Genomic DNA, 15,801 nt, shown 5'->3' with positions numbered 1-15,801 from the left:
CTCTCTCTTCTGATCCCTGAAATCACAATCCCCAATAAAGTACACAAAAGCGTCTTTCTCAGATTCTGTTTTTTTGGGGGAACCCAAGCTAAGACAGGCAGGGAAGGGCCCACTGACAAGATACCTTCGTAAATGGGAATTTTTTGAACATTTAAAACAATTCAGTGGTAGAGATTCTATTGTTATCATCTCTTATGTCATTGTTGAGGAAACTGAGGCTTGGGGAGGTGATGTAGCTAGCCCAAGGTCACACAGTGTAGAAATGGTAGAACCCACTTAATCTGTCTCCTGCTCACTCTCTGAGCCTTTGTATTCTGCCGCCTCTTTTCTCCCACTGTGTTTATTCACGTTGTTTTGAAAGTTCCAGTGTTTATCAATGAAGTCAACAGGAACCTAAGAAAGTTTTTGTCGATGTTGGGATCTCAGGGTTAAGGGAAAGTTTGTAATGAGGATCAGGGTGTTAGTGATAGCAGTAATCCTACTGTGTTAGGATAGGCTAGACTTTGCTGCACTGAAAAACAATTCCAAAATTTCAGTGGCTAAAAATAAGATTTCATTTTTATTAATGTCATATTTCTATGGCAGGGCAACTAGGGGTTTCTATTCTGCATTTTGTAATGTAGGCTCATGGAGCAGCCACCATCTGGAGCTTTGCTGGTTATTGTAGCAGAGGGAAGGATCGCTGGAGGGTCTCACACCAGCAATTAAATGTTCCACACGGAAGTTACATATGCCACATTCTGTTCACAGCTCACTAGCTGGGATGACTGTACCCAACCCAATGGGGCCAGGAAGCAGTCCTACTGTGTGTTCAGCATTAATAGCATTGAACACTGTTAATGACTATCACACTCATTGAGAAAACCCCAGGGGGAAATGAAACTCAGGCGACAGAGGCAAGTTCTCCATCGTTAACATCTTGTCCTCATAGAGAGCATCTTTTCTCTGAGATGAGAGAGACAGCAGTCCCTTAGATTTGTGTTTTAAAAAATGTATATCCTGGGCGGGGGGCCGACTGGCTCTGTCAGTAGAGCACTTGACTCTTGATCTCTGAGGTATGAGTTCAAGCCCCACATTGGGCATCGAGCTTACTTAAAAAAAAAGTATACCTTGCTTATTTAAAAAATTGTATTTTGGGGCACCTAGGTGGCTCAGTCGGTTAAGGGTTCGACTTTGGCTTGGGTCATGATTTCACAGTTCATGAGTCGTGAGTTTGGGCCCCATGTTGGGCTCTCTGTTCTTGGGCAGAACCTGCCTCAAATCCCCTGTCTCCCTCCCTATTTGCCCCTCCCCCACTCACGAGCATGTGTTCTCTTTCTCTCTCTCTCTGTTTCTGTCTCAAAAATAAGCATTAAAAAATGTATTCCAAGTGTTTTGCTTAAAATGCCTTTTCAGATGTTTTTTATTATTAATATTTCGAGGAAGGATAGCAATTACTTCAAAGGTCCACAGGCTTCAATACTGCTGAAATAAACGATGACTTTCCTTTTAACCTCAGCATAGATATGTCTTATTTATCGTTTTCTTTGTATATTCCCTATTTACTCAATGACACTCACGGGCCATACATTACCCAAAAAAGTACATGATGCAGAAGGGTTATCACCAGCCGTTATCAATAACATCAGCTGCCATTTTGAGCCTGTCTACTAAGTGCAGGTTTTGTTATATTTCAGTGTCTCTTAATAAAATGAAAATGAGCAAGCATTCCTGGATTGATTTGATTCTTTGTCCTAGATTGTGCAACATTGGAGAAGGTGGATCTTAACATTTTCTTTGTTAAAAAGAGTATATTTATTATTCTTAGAGAAATGACTTGATGTTGGCATCTCATACAAATCTGCAATTAGCTCTCTTTAGCTGAACTGCATCTTCCCAGCTTCTTGATGATAAAATCACATCAGAATCTTTATTGCAGAGAGTAGATTATATAGATTATAACTATTGCTTCCTCCTTATCAGCATAGCCTGCCACCTCATCCTGGAAAGAAATGAAATTGTTATTACATGGCTTGTACTTTTCCACGTTCTGTTAGATGTTCTTCAACCCTTTCTCCCCCCCCCCCCCCACCCCTCTTATTTGGAAATGAATTATTTCATAGTTTATCTTAGCATTTTCCCGGTAGCAAGGCTAAATGCATATGTAATTACCAAAGGTATCTTTTATTTTTCCATGTTAAAAGTGCCTTTTTCCAATTTTAGGCACTCTGTTATATACACAAAAAAATTGTTGTGACCTTGTAATGTGTAAAGTGCTCCCCCTTGAACTTCTTCTTGTGGCATAGTGAAAATATGAATGAGTAACATGTAACAAAACTTGGGAACACCTGTTTTGAGTCTGTCCAGAGACCGGATGGTATTAGATTATTATAACAAAGGATGATTAGCCCAAAGTTACCCCAGATTGGGAAGGGCGCTGGCAATCTTGTTCCAAGATAAGTCCTCCCTTTAGGTGGTAAGTCAGTTGGTCATTTATTGAATATTTACCTTGCATTTTATTTTGAAGCTCAGAATGGGTGAGAGCATGCCATGGCCAGATTTGAATTTTAGGAAAACTGTGCTGTTAACAGTTTGAAGCATAGCTGTGTACAACAGAGTGAGGAGGAGATTAGAAATAAGAGTTGTAGTTACTCAAACACAAAGCGATGAGAGATTGAATTAAAACAGTGGTGGCAGGAATAATGAGAGAATGGATTTAGGAGCTCTCCAAAGAGAGAATCTACACTTGTTGACTTGCTGGATGTGGGGAGAGATGAGAAGGAGCACTAAGGTGGGTGCCCAGGTACTGAGCTTGGCAACTAGGAGCATGGTGGTACCAGTCAGTGAGAGTGAACACCAAAAGAAGAATGGTGTGTGTGTGTGTGTGTGTTAGTAACAGAGGAGTTTCTGAGAGAGATATGATGAGTTAATTATTTGGGTCTAGAAGCCTGGGGAAAGCTTCATCTATTTAATAAATTTTTATTGTGTGCCTGGGCTCTGGCTGTAAGCGTGGCGATTCCATGAAAGTGGTAGTTAAAACCACAGTGTGGATGAAATCAATCAGGACTATGGGTGGAATGAGAAGAGCTCCCTCTCCTCTGTCCCACTACTGGATGCTTCTATCAGCAGTGAAATATGCTCTCTCATATTTCCCACCTTGAAAAACCTTCCCTGTACCTGTCATCTCCTCCATTACTTTTCCCCATCCAGCCCTCTCCAATCTGGCTTGGCCACTGCTCTGAGCCTGATTTTGCTAAGACAGCAGGGATTTCTTTCTAGGCCGCCACAATGTGAGAAGAATGCAAGTGTTGTGGGCTCGCAATGCCAGGATGGGGAAGCATTCCCATAGACCCTCACTGCTCCTTCCTGCTGCCCTGAATTGAGAGTCACTCTTTGTCCTACTCTGTGTCACCTGCCACATACCCTACTTGAGTAACGTAGTGACACTGTTTTTTTTTTTTTTTTTTTAATGTTTATTCATTTTTGAAAGAGAGAGAACACAAGCAGGGGTGGGGCAGAGGGAAAGGGGAACACAGAATCTGAAGCAGGCTCCAGGCTCTGAGCTGTTAGCACAGAGCCCGATGAGGGCTTGGACTCACAAACCGCAAGATCATGACCTGAGCCGAAGTCGGATGCTCAGCCGACTGAGCCACCCAGGCTCTGTGTCTCACAGTGACTCCTGGGAAAATATTTCTTCAGTCCTTGCTTGCAGCCTATCTTGCTATTAGGTTCAGACCTAGTCTGGGGGCCTGAGCTGTAGGTTGGACCCTGGTGTCCTCTTCCTCCTCTTTCCGGACCCTTCTGTGAGCTCATCTCCCCCGGATGACAGAGCGGTACACAAACTGCCTTAGAGGCTATGCCTTCAATGAAAATTCCCTTGCAAATAGTTGTAACACATCTGAATGTGTATTTCACAAAATATAAAGGGTTTTAGAGGGGAGGAGATTTTAAAGGTGTAACACATGCTTGCTGTAGAAATCATTCAGAAGGTATAAAAATTTTTATTATGAATAAAAATTTCTAATATAATTTTCCAGAAATTATCACTGTTAACATTTTCAGTAATTTCCTTCCCTCTCTGTATCTCACATTTATTTTATTTAAAAATAAGATTATACTATATTTGTAGGTATTTTTATATATGTAGTTTAAAAAAGTCATTTAAAGGGCACCTGGGTGGCTCAGTTGGTTAAGCTTTGGACTCTTGATTTCAGCTCAGGTCATGATCTCATGGTTGGTGAGTTTGAGCCCTGTGTTATCAGTGTGGAGCCTGCTCGGGATTCTCTTCTTCTCCCTCTCTCTCTGCCCCTCCCCTGCTTGTGTATTCATTTTCTCTCTCTCAAAATAAGTAAACATTAAAAAAAGTAATGGTAAATAAATTAAAAATCAGTTAAAGGTGTGTTTCTGTTATTAACAAATACAGATGAAATGATTTTTAATGGAATTGCACTTTGCTGGGGGGGGGGGGTGGGGGTTACTCTATTTTAACCAGTCCCTTCCTGACAGGTAGTTAGCTTCCAATTCTTTGTATTATAAACTAGGCTATGCTGAATGGCCTTATACATAGATTTCTGTGGGTTTTCTTTGTGTATATGTATGTGAGTTATTTCCTTAGGAAATATTCCTAGAAAGTAAATCACTAGATCAAACTATTTATACTATAAAATCTAATATATATTGCCAAAATTCCCTTTACTTAAATTCTACCAATTTACACGCCCACCAGCAATGTATGAGAGTGCCCGCATCACCCTATTTTTTACATATTCTGGGTGGTTTAAAATTTCCACCAATACGGTAGATGAATAACTACATTCTATTGACCTCAATTCAGATTTATTTGGTTATTTATGGGGTTGAACAGGTGTGTATTGATCATCTGTGTTTCTATTTCTCATAAACTTCCTTGCCACGGGCCTTGGCGGTTTCCTAGTTTTCTATCGGAGTGTTCATATTAAGACTCAATACGTCAAAACAGGACAATGGTGGTTACTGTTATTATTTAGAGTGAAATCAACTGCTGAATGACTGGTTCTCAAATCTCCTGCACCAGAACCACTTGACGTGCTTGACAAAGTGTGGCATCTGGGCAAATCCTTAATCTCACAGAATTGGAGGCTCTGGGGATGACACCCAGAAACAGCGTTTTTCAAAAGTTTCAGGTGATGATTACTGGATTTGGGGATGTTTTCTCCCAGGGGCTGCGAGGCCTGGCCCCTGTAAACTGGTTGGAATTACCTACCCATCAGCAACCTGCTGGAGGAGGCCTGGGGCTCTCGGTTGGAAAAGAGAATTGTATCATACTATCTGGGAAGGGCAACTCATTGAGCACAATGACTTCATCTGATGAAAGCATTAATGTAAGTTCTGTGAGGGCAGGAACCGTATGTGTCTTGTGCCTTGTTGATACTATAGGGCGTCATGCAGTGTGGCATATCTGGGGCGTAGTAAGTGTTATTTGCACTAATAAATCCCCCTTTTGTTCATTGCCTTTTAAAATGGACTTTATATGTTAGAGCAGGTTTAAGTCCACAGCAAAGCTGAGTGGACGGTAGAGAGATTTCCTGTATCCACCCCCCCCCCCCACCCCTGCCCCTGAACACGCACAGCCGCCTTCATTATCAGTATCCCCACCAGAACCCCATCAGGTTCACAACTGATGAACCTAGGCTGGCACATCATTATCATCATCGCCCAAAGCCCAGAGTTGACATTAGGGCTCACTTTCAGGTCATACCTTCCATGGGTTTGAATGTAGAATGGCGCGTATCCACACTTGGTAAAAATCCTTTAAAAACCCTATAACTCCTGCATTCTCTACTTATCCCTCCCACTCCCCAACCCCTGGCAACCACTGATCCTTTACTGTTTGCATTGTTTTGCCTTTTCCAGGATGTCACAGAGCTGGAATCATACGGTGTGTGGTTTTTCATTGTTTTTTGTTATTGTTTGTTTTGTTTTGTTTTGGTTTGTTTTAAGGAGTTTTCTTTAAGGATAAGCCTGCCTTCTTATTGCCAGGTGTAAGTTAGGCTGTTTCACTTCTCAGACCAACATGAAACTACATTTTCTGGGTTGGTGATAAGAACTGTTCTCATCTCAAATGCATCCTTCTGAGCTCAGGTAACACAGGGAGGAAAGGAGTGACTCAGAACAAAAGTTATGGACTTGGGCAGGTAAGAGGCTTTATAGCTGTTCTTCTCCAGCCTTGCCTCTTCAAAAGTACAAGGTAGAGGTCTACTAAAAGAATAGGATGGGGGAGGGGGAGGGGGAGGGGGAGGGGGGAGAGGAAAGAGGGACACTTCAAGTACAGTACATTAAGGGTAACTTCATTATCTAGTCTCTGCCTTGATTTTAACTTGACAATATTTAGGTCTACAATTGAGGTAAGCAAAAGTCATCCATTTTGAAGATGGGTGTGTTGAGCTTGAGGTAAATAAAATCTTTGGGTGAAAGAGTGACTTCTCTGAAGTGAAGTATGAACTAGACTTGGAAGGTTCAGAAGAGGAACGGATTACATTGCAAGACACACGGAGATTTCCGTCTGGTTTGTAACCCAGGATGCAAAACTTTCCAAAGGCAGATGAGACATTAGAATCTGAGGCCATGATGACATAGATGATAGGCTTTCCATTGGCCTATAACCTTCACAGGGCCAACAACATTACTATTTTTCACGATTGAACCACCAGCTATCACCAGTATAGTGCTGGACACACATTAGGCACTCAATCAGTATTTGCTGATTGAATGAGTGAATGAATGAATTTCCAAAAGTGAATATATCCTATCAAATACCAAGGTCTAGCATTAAAATGAATCCTTCTAAAGTTCTTACATATCTATACAGGTTTTTAAATTTTATTTTAATTTTTTAGAGAGTGAGAGAGGGGAAGAGAGGGGTAAGTGAGGGAGGGAGGGAGAGAGGGAGAGCCAGGGCAGAGAGAGAGAGAGAGAGAGAGAGAGAGAGAGAGAGAGAGAGGGAGAATCTTAAGCAGGCTCCATGCTCAGCATGGAGCCTGATGCGGGACTCAATCCCATGACCCTGGGATCATGACCTGAGCTGAAATCAAATTAGTGGCTCAACCAACTGAGCCACCCAGGCATCTCCTCCCATACAGTTCTAATTAGAGAATGTTTTCTTTTTTTTTTTTTTTTTTCTATGAGTAAGGTCATTTTCTTTTTGTTGCTTGGGGAATTAAGTCTAAACTCATTAGGCATTTGAAGTCCTCCATTATGATATGCTCTCAAGTTATCCTCCTAGGATTAGGAGCTTTCACCTGACACCAGTGGTCCAGCTAAAATGGACGATTATTCCCTGTTTTAAAAAAATGAGCCTTCACACTGTCCTGGTGTTTGATTCCCCCTGACCAGGTCAAATCCCATCTCTTCTGCTAAGACTTCTCTGAGATTACCTGTGGTGAACATTGTGATGGCTTCCCCATATCCCTTCCTCTTTTCTTTATCACTTGCCCAATTTCCACTTGAGGGCCATATCTTCATGTGGGAAGAAGCCCAACTCCATTACGTGCTAAACAGCAGTGAGAGCAATTAACATAATCATACATCCTGGCAGTAAATGTTGATTCAGGAAGGGGTATGTGATTCAGTTCATACCAGAGCCTGAGGCAGAGACAGGTGTTAGCTAGGGGTTGCTCATTTTCTCGGACTGAGGTGAGGAGGCATGGAGCCCTGGAGATTGTTGGCAGCCATCTTAGTTGGATGGAGCAGACATGATGGGAGGTAGAGAAAGAAGCTGGTCCTTGACGATATCATTGAATTCCACAAAGCCCATCTTCTAGTTGGCTTTCAGTGACATAAGCCAATAACTCATCTGTATTATTTAATCCAGTTTGAGTTAAAAAATTTTTTTTAAATGTTTATTTATTTTTGAGAGAGAGAGAGAAACAGAGCGTGAGCAGGGGAGGGGCAGAGAGAGAGGAAGACACAGAATCTGAAGCAGGCTCCAGACTCTGAGCTGTCAGCACAGAGCCCAACGTGGGGCTCGAACCCATGAATCATGAGATGATGACCTGAGCCAAAGTAGGATGCTCAACTGACTGAGCCACCCAGGAACCCATGAGTTTGTTTGTTTGTTTGTTTGTTTTTGATTTGCAACATATTACTCCTCATAAATGGCAGTCCAGTCTTTCTTCTTAGCACTTCTGTAACCTTCTATTAGTATGTAAGAATAATATACTATACTAATAAACAATACATATACTAATAAGTGTGTGTATATATATATATAGTCTACAGTTACATACAATCTAGTAGAGATTTGTTCATAGTCATGGCTAAATAAACCCATTTACTAAAGAAACAAATGAGTCTTTCAAGGGTGAGTAAATTTCAGTTATAGAATTAATCTAGGTCAGTGGATTTACCTTATTTCTATGAAAATTTTATACTGTGATTTAAAAATCATGTATACACATAAAAGCTAAAACATAAAACTCTTAGAAGAAAGCATAAGGGCAAATACCCCTGACCTTGGATTTGGCAATGGATTCATAGATATGACACTAAAAGCAGAAAAACAGAATTAAAAAAAAAAAAAGAAGGTAAATGGACTTCATCAAGTTGAAAACTTCTGCTTATCAGAGAACATTACCAATAAAGTAAACAGGAAACCTACAGAATGGGAGAAAGTATTTGCAAATCTCTTATCCGAGAAGGGTCAAGAATACATAAAGAACTCTTACAGTTCCACAATAAGAAGACAAACAACCCAGTTTTTAAAGTGAGCAAAAAGCATGAATAAACATTTCATGATACACGAATGGCCAATAAACACATGACAAGATGCTCAGCATCATTAGTAATTAACGAAATGCAAATCAAAACCTCGGGACACCACTTCACACCCACAAGGATGGCCGTAATCACAAAAAGCAGAAAATAAGTAGTGTTGGCAAGGATATGGAGAAATTGTAACCCTTGTGCACTGCTGGTCGGGAATGGAAAATGGTTCCTCCCTGATGAAAACGGTTTGGTAGTTCCTCAAGAAGTTAAACGTAATCACCATACAATCCCACAATTCCAATCCGAAGCCTACTTCCAAAATAACTGGAAAGCAGGCACTGAGGCAGATACGTGTACACGCGTGTTCATAGCACTATTCCCGATAGCCTGAAGTTGGAGGCAACCCAGATGTTCATGCATGGACGGATGAGTAACCAAATGTGGTATATCCATTCAGTGCAATGTTATTCAGTCCTAAAATGGAATGAAGTACAGGGACATGCTACAATGTGTATGAACTGCAAAAACCTTAGGCTGAGTGAAAGATGGACACAAAATGTCACATATTATATAATTCCATTTACATGAAACATCCAGGGTGAATCTATAGAGGCAGAAAGCAGGATGGTGCCTGCCAGGGGCTGGGGAGAGAGGAAATAGAAAGTTAACTGGTTACTGGGTATAGAGTTTCTTTTTGGGGAGATGCGTATGTTTTGGGATAACATAGAGGTGGTAGTTGAACAACCTTGTGAATGTATTAAATGCTACTGAATTGTTCACTTTGAAATGGTGTATTGTATATGATGTGAATTTTACTTCTGCATCAAACAAATCTTACCATGAATGAGTCAGTAGGAGCAAAACACACTGATGTATATTTAACACTGAGCTACCAAGTACTTTCCAAAATTGAACTAATAAATCCTCTGATTGTGAGCTCAACTTTCAAAATTGATACGGCAGGAAGCATTGTTACCTGAAGTGTAGGATGTATTTAGAAGGTAAGATGGCTAAGGCTTTAAATAACATTGCCTCACGTAGTGAGAAATTTAATTTCTTTTCAAGGATTTTAGTCATCTTTTAGACCTTGTGAATGTATCAGTGAGAGAGTTTCAGTTTGGTCTTAGGTGTTTGCTGTTCGTATGTCTGACATCTAACACACCCCAGTCTCCATTTTCAACACAGAGCAGGCTTCAGGCTCAGTGCCCTCTGTGGGCAATGCTATTGAAGTGGTCTTCATACTATTGTGTGGTTTTCTGTGTGTTCATTTTTTTTTAACGTTTATTTTTGAGAGAGAGAGAAAACTCAAGTGAGGGAGGGGCAGAGAGGGAGACAAAGGATCTGAAGTGGGTTCTGCACTGACAGCAGAGACAGTGAGAGGTTCCAACTCACGAGCTGAGCCACGACGGTCCTGACCTGAGCCCAAGTGGTCGCTAAACCTACTGAGCCACCCAGGCGCCCCCTGTGTGTTCATTTTTACTTTTATCTTCCATTTATGGTACATGACATCTGCTTTCCACTTCAGTGATTTGCATTATACTTTAGATAGCGATGCAAATTTTCCTATTTAAATTGACTTAAGTAGAAATGTGAGCCACCTTAAAGAGAGACAGTATGTAAATAATACAAATGGTATGAGGACTTGGGGGAAAAAATAGGACTCGGATGAGCATTGGGATAAAGCATCACACTCTAGATTTGGAATATGAGCATCCGAGTGTCTCACTACTCAGCCAACTCTGGACACGTCACGTCTCTGTGCTCAGTTCCTGCTTGCCTCGCAGAACCTTACGGCAGATGCTTTACAAATGTAAATCACTATTATTAAATTATTTGTGTTGGGTATCATCTGTATCACAGGGGCTGCGTTTCCCAGAGTCCTTTGCTAGCACTGTTCTGATAAGGTGTTCTGCCAGTGAGAGGCACGCCTGGGATCTGAATGGCATAGGGAGCCTGACATTGTTCCTCTGACAGCAGTGGCTGACATAAGGGTTTGACAGACATGCATATGTGCCGTGAAGCTAGACTCCAGAGAGTACCCCTGGCAGTTACCAGCTTCTAAGCTGCAAGGCAGCTGTGGCATTGGCAATGATTTCGTGTCATTTCCTGTGACTCCAAATTCTGAGTTCAGCAGCTTCCTGACACCGATCAGGTCCACAACTGCTGTGGAATAACTCAGGAGTCAGTGCTGGTCCCCTTCCCCCCCACTCACCCTTTCCCAAGATTTTTTACCTCTGATTCCCTGTGTTAAATATCTTCCTGCTGGTAATACCTTGAGCAGTTTCTTTTTTTCTCACGGAGCCCCAAGAGAGATATTAGTTTTGTTGAACATGAAAAAAAGCTTATATGTAATAATAACACAATAAGACTTGACATTTGTTGAGTGTTTACTAACTGCTGGTCATTGGGATAAGCCCTTTGCATGTGTGGCCCCATTTAGTTCTCTAAGAACCCTATGAGGTAATTTTTATTACTGTCTTCATTTTGCAGAGGGGAAAACTGAGGCAGAGGGTTTCTCTAGGTGTCAGAGGTGGCAAACAGTGGAGAGGGGATTTGAACTCAGGCTGTCTGAATCGAGTGTTCAATGACCCCACGTTAATATCGCCCCACCCCTGTGCAAAAAAAAAAAAAAAATGTTACTTCGGGTCTCTAATAAAGTCTACTTCAGGTCTGAAGCTAAAACTGTTTTGGAATTCAGAAGTTTCGGTTTCTAGAAGGGTGACATAGCACATACACTGCATATTACTTGAGGGCAGCATAGGTGGGAGCTGGGCCAGGGCCTTGTCATCAACACGCTGATGGTTCTGTAATAGGACGAGTGTTCATATCAAATAAAATAAAGACCATAAACAGCCAAAGGAAAGTCCAGTTGCTACCAAATGAATCTAGGTGCCAAACTTAGGTGGGAAAAAAAAAAAACAAAACCCTTTTTGTTTCCAGAGCTTTTTAGATTTCATAAGTGCTGATTAGGAATTATGGGCCTGCAATCTTCATAAAGCATTAGCAAATAGAAAAGAGAAGCTGAGTAGATTAAAAAAAATTTTTTTTTCCATCTATTGTCTCATTTTAATTGAACCTTTAGTCTGGTTACTTGTGACCGCTCCTTTCCTTTTTTAGCCAAAGCATGTGGGTGGGGACTTACTTCATGTCTGTGTAAGTCACATGTAATTGCAAGTGTATTACTTTGCAGACACAGAAAGGTTAAGGTTGTTATGTTGTTTCATGGTGTCCAGAGAGCCACCCCCCACTCAAGGGAAGAAGCCAGACAACATCAGCCAAGAACAGGCCATGGGATACCTCAGGATCCTTTACAGCTCACCTTGTTCTTCTTGAACTTGACCTTCTTATGCAGCATTTCTGTAATTTTGATGAAGTTATTTATTAAGGTCTTAGCGTACATATAGCTAAATTTGGCTTTATCAACTTTATATTTATTTATTTATTTATTTATTTTTTATTATTTTATATGTTTGTTTATTTTCGAGAGAGACAGCAGGAGTGGGGGGTCGGGGGCGGGTTGCGGAGAGAGAGGAAGACACAGAATCCAAAACAGGCTCCAGGCTCCGAGCTGTCAGCACAGGGCCTGACGTGGGGATCGAATATCATGAACTGCGAGATCGTGACCTGAGCTGAAGTCGGACGCTTAACCGACTGAGCCACCTAGGTACCTCTAAGCAACTTTATTTTTATTTTTTTATTTTTTATTTTATTTTTTAGCAACTTTATTTTTAATCAACATATCCCAGTTATCAACATGTGGATAACAAAGCAGCCTGTTTCAGTGACTTACAACAACAATTAATGTTTGCTCTTGTGGTTCCACGGGTTGACTGCGCTCACCTAAGACGTCCTCATTTGGGGTTTCTCACGGGGTCGCAGAGTTGGGGGTCAAGGCATCTGAGGGCTCATCTGTGCTGGATGTGCAGGATTGTCTCACCTGCGTGCCTAGCGGTGGAAGCTGGCTATTGGCTGGGGCTCAGTGAACGTTGCCACTATTGTGGCCTCAACGTGGAAGCTGAGGGGACGCTGGGTGTTTCAGTCGGTGAAGCGTCTGACTTCGGGTCAGATCATGATCTCACTGTCCAGGAGTTCGAGCCCCACGTCGGGCTCTGTGCTGACAGTTCAGAGCCTGGAGCCTGCTTCGGACTCTGGGTCTCCCTCTCTCTCTGCCCCTCCCTGCTTGCTTGCTCTCTCTCACAAATAAATAAAAACATTAAAAATTTATTAAAAAAAAGAACAAACCCTGGAAGCTGAGTTCTGGGAGGGGGTGTGCTAAGGGTAAGTATTTCAGAGATCCAGACAAAAGCTGTAAGACTTCTCATCATCTGGTCTTAGAAAATATTCAGTGTCACTTATGCCCTATTCTTTTGGCCAGCTCAGATTCAAGAGGAGGACGATATACAAAGATGTGAACACTGGAGTCATGGTTCACTGGGGGACCATCTTTGAAAATTAGCTACCACACAACTTATACAGATTTGTGTACACAAGGGTTTAAAAGTTAATTAGAAACCCATACATATAGAGGCAAAAGTTTTATCACCCTAAATTGGGGACAAAAATGCCTTGCAATCATACCTCATTTATTTCAATATCTTACAGTTCTTTTTTTTTTTTTTAATTTTTTTTTTAATGTTTATTTATTTTTGAGACAGAGAGAGACAGAGCATGAACGGGGGAGGGTCAGAGAGAGAGGGAGACACAGAATCTGAAACAGGCTCCAGGCTCTGAGCCGTCAGCACAGAGCCCGACGCGGGGCTCGAACTCACGGACCGTGAGATCATGACCTGAGCCGAAGTCGGACGCTTAACTGACTGAGCCACCCAGGCGCCCCTTACAGTTCTTTTTAATACAACTCTGTTTGATGAGATTAAAAAAAATTAAGGGCATGCCATCTAAGATGTGGTCAAATGAGACTTTAAAGTTGAGCAGGCAGAAGCAATTCTCTAAAGCTATAAAAACATAATGAGACACTCTCCAAATGGTATGACATCATCGTAGGCTTCTGGCAAACCATGATAACCATTTTGTTCTGTGAGTAGGGTGGCTGGTGAGCAAAAGGGCAGAGGAGATAATGAGAGGTGGCCTTTGTAGTTGAAAACTGGTCTTTCTTACTTACTTGTGTGTATGTGTCACAGACCCTTCTGAGCATACGATGAAAGTTAGAAGACTTCTGCCCAGAGAAAATGGGTATCTGTGTACCTTTGTTCCTTCCTCTCTCCTTCCCTCCTCCTCTTTCTTCATTCCTTCTACAAGTGTTTATAGAGAGCTGGTCTTGTACCAGACACTGATCTGGACCAAGAGATAGAACAGGGAAGAAGACAGAGGAGTTCCCCAATCTGTGGCATGGACGTTCTTAAGACAGACAGAAACAACCCCCAAGTATACCGATAAACGGACAAGACAACCCCAGATAGTTGTAAGTAACAAATTGTGTACACAACACCTTGCATACAGTTTTATGGGGTTCACAACCCTTCCGTGAACTTTTTCCTTGCTCTGCATCAGTAAGTTACCTTTTGAACCAAAGGATAACTTTTTCGTATGAGCAGTGTGGACGTGGTTGTTGATCCCCCATTGCTTGTGTACTTACACTGGGTGCACAGATACTGACTGGGCTGGCTTTTTCCCCAATAGTGAAGAACAATTATATGCAGTCTCACTGGAGGTGACTTTCCTAACCAATAGGAGAGCATTGCTTCCTTAGGAAATTTCAGAAAGTATTGCTGCTAGTGAGGATGAGAATGTGCACAGCAGAGTTTGCCTCAGCTTTTTTGTCCCCTTCTTCCTCCCGTCCCTCCTTAGGGACCTATCTGTTACCCCTATTAAAAAGAAATTGAATGGATCAAATAGCCACGGATTCACATTTGAATTCTCAACTTACAGGAGACTCAAAGGACCTATACTTTCATCCACATTGTAAAGATGGCAGTGAAGGATGATTTGCTTTGGAGAATTTTTTTTTTTCTTCTATGTTCTATGTTCTTATGTTCTCACCTCCAATTGTACTTCTGGCTTTCCAGAAGTTATTATGGCATTCCGTGGGTGCACTCATACCTTTGTCAACATTTTACGTATTCCCATTGTCCTAACTCCTAGCTTTTGAAAAAAACCAAAGGCCAATATCCATCTATCTTATTTCATTATAGTACACAAAATGTAGTTCTAAACCTTTGGTGTTTGTGAAATATTTTAATTGGTAACGTGAACTGATTCCATACTTTTTTTTTTGACTTTTTGGTGCTTTATTGATATCGAGCTTTTACCCTTTGTATTTTAATATCTGGCATTTCACATTGGAGTGAATAGAAAAATGGAGTGCATCTGACAGAATTCTTTAGGGGTCAGCAAAATATGGCCTTGCGGGTCAAATCCACCTATTTCCGTGAGTTTTTAGTGGAACACAGGCACATTCATCCTGTTGTATATTGTCTACTTTTGCCCTCATGTTTACTACGTTTCCTCTGTATGAAAAAGTTTGCGCATCCCTGGTTTAGAGGAAAAATGATTCTATCTTTATTTCCTTGATAATCACTGATGTAAATTCCACGTTTATCACATGCCACAGATAAGTGAATCTGCACGCCTACCCCAGTGTGAAGCCCTACACAGGGGATCTAAAGACAAAAATCTGTGTTTGTCGTTTAACAATACCTCCGAGATGCTTAAATATACAAAAAACTATAGCAATTCCCTGAAATTATCCCTAAGAACAAATACTAGTTTTATACTGAAGTGACAGAACTCACTGGTGACACTCTGACTTGGGGAAAAATGTGGGGATTTCTGAACTTGAATTGTACTATATAGAGTCAGAGGGCTATTATTGAAGCATAAAATTCAATCAGTGGTGCTCATAATTAGGTCCAAAATAAAGTTAAAAAAACTTACCCATATAAGTTGTGGAAAAACCTATCTGAAATTTCCACTTTATTTTGCCAAATATGCCTGAGGCCAGGGTTGTTCATTCCCAAATCACATTTACTAGTGACGTGGGGTTCCTGTTGATTTGCAGTGATGTCCCTTGAGTAACATCTCTTGTGTATCTCTGTGGTTCCCAAGGTCTCCTTAAATGATGAG

Source organism: Panthera onca, chromosome B4 (genome assembly GCF_046562875.1).
Source record: "Panthera onca isolate mPanOnc1 chromosome B4, mPanOnc1 haplotype 2, whole genome shotgun sequence".
Lineage (NCBI taxonomy): Eukaryota > Metazoa > Chordata > Mammalia > Carnivora > Felidae > Panthera > Panthera onca.
This window is presented reverse-complemented; position numbering follows the sequence as displayed.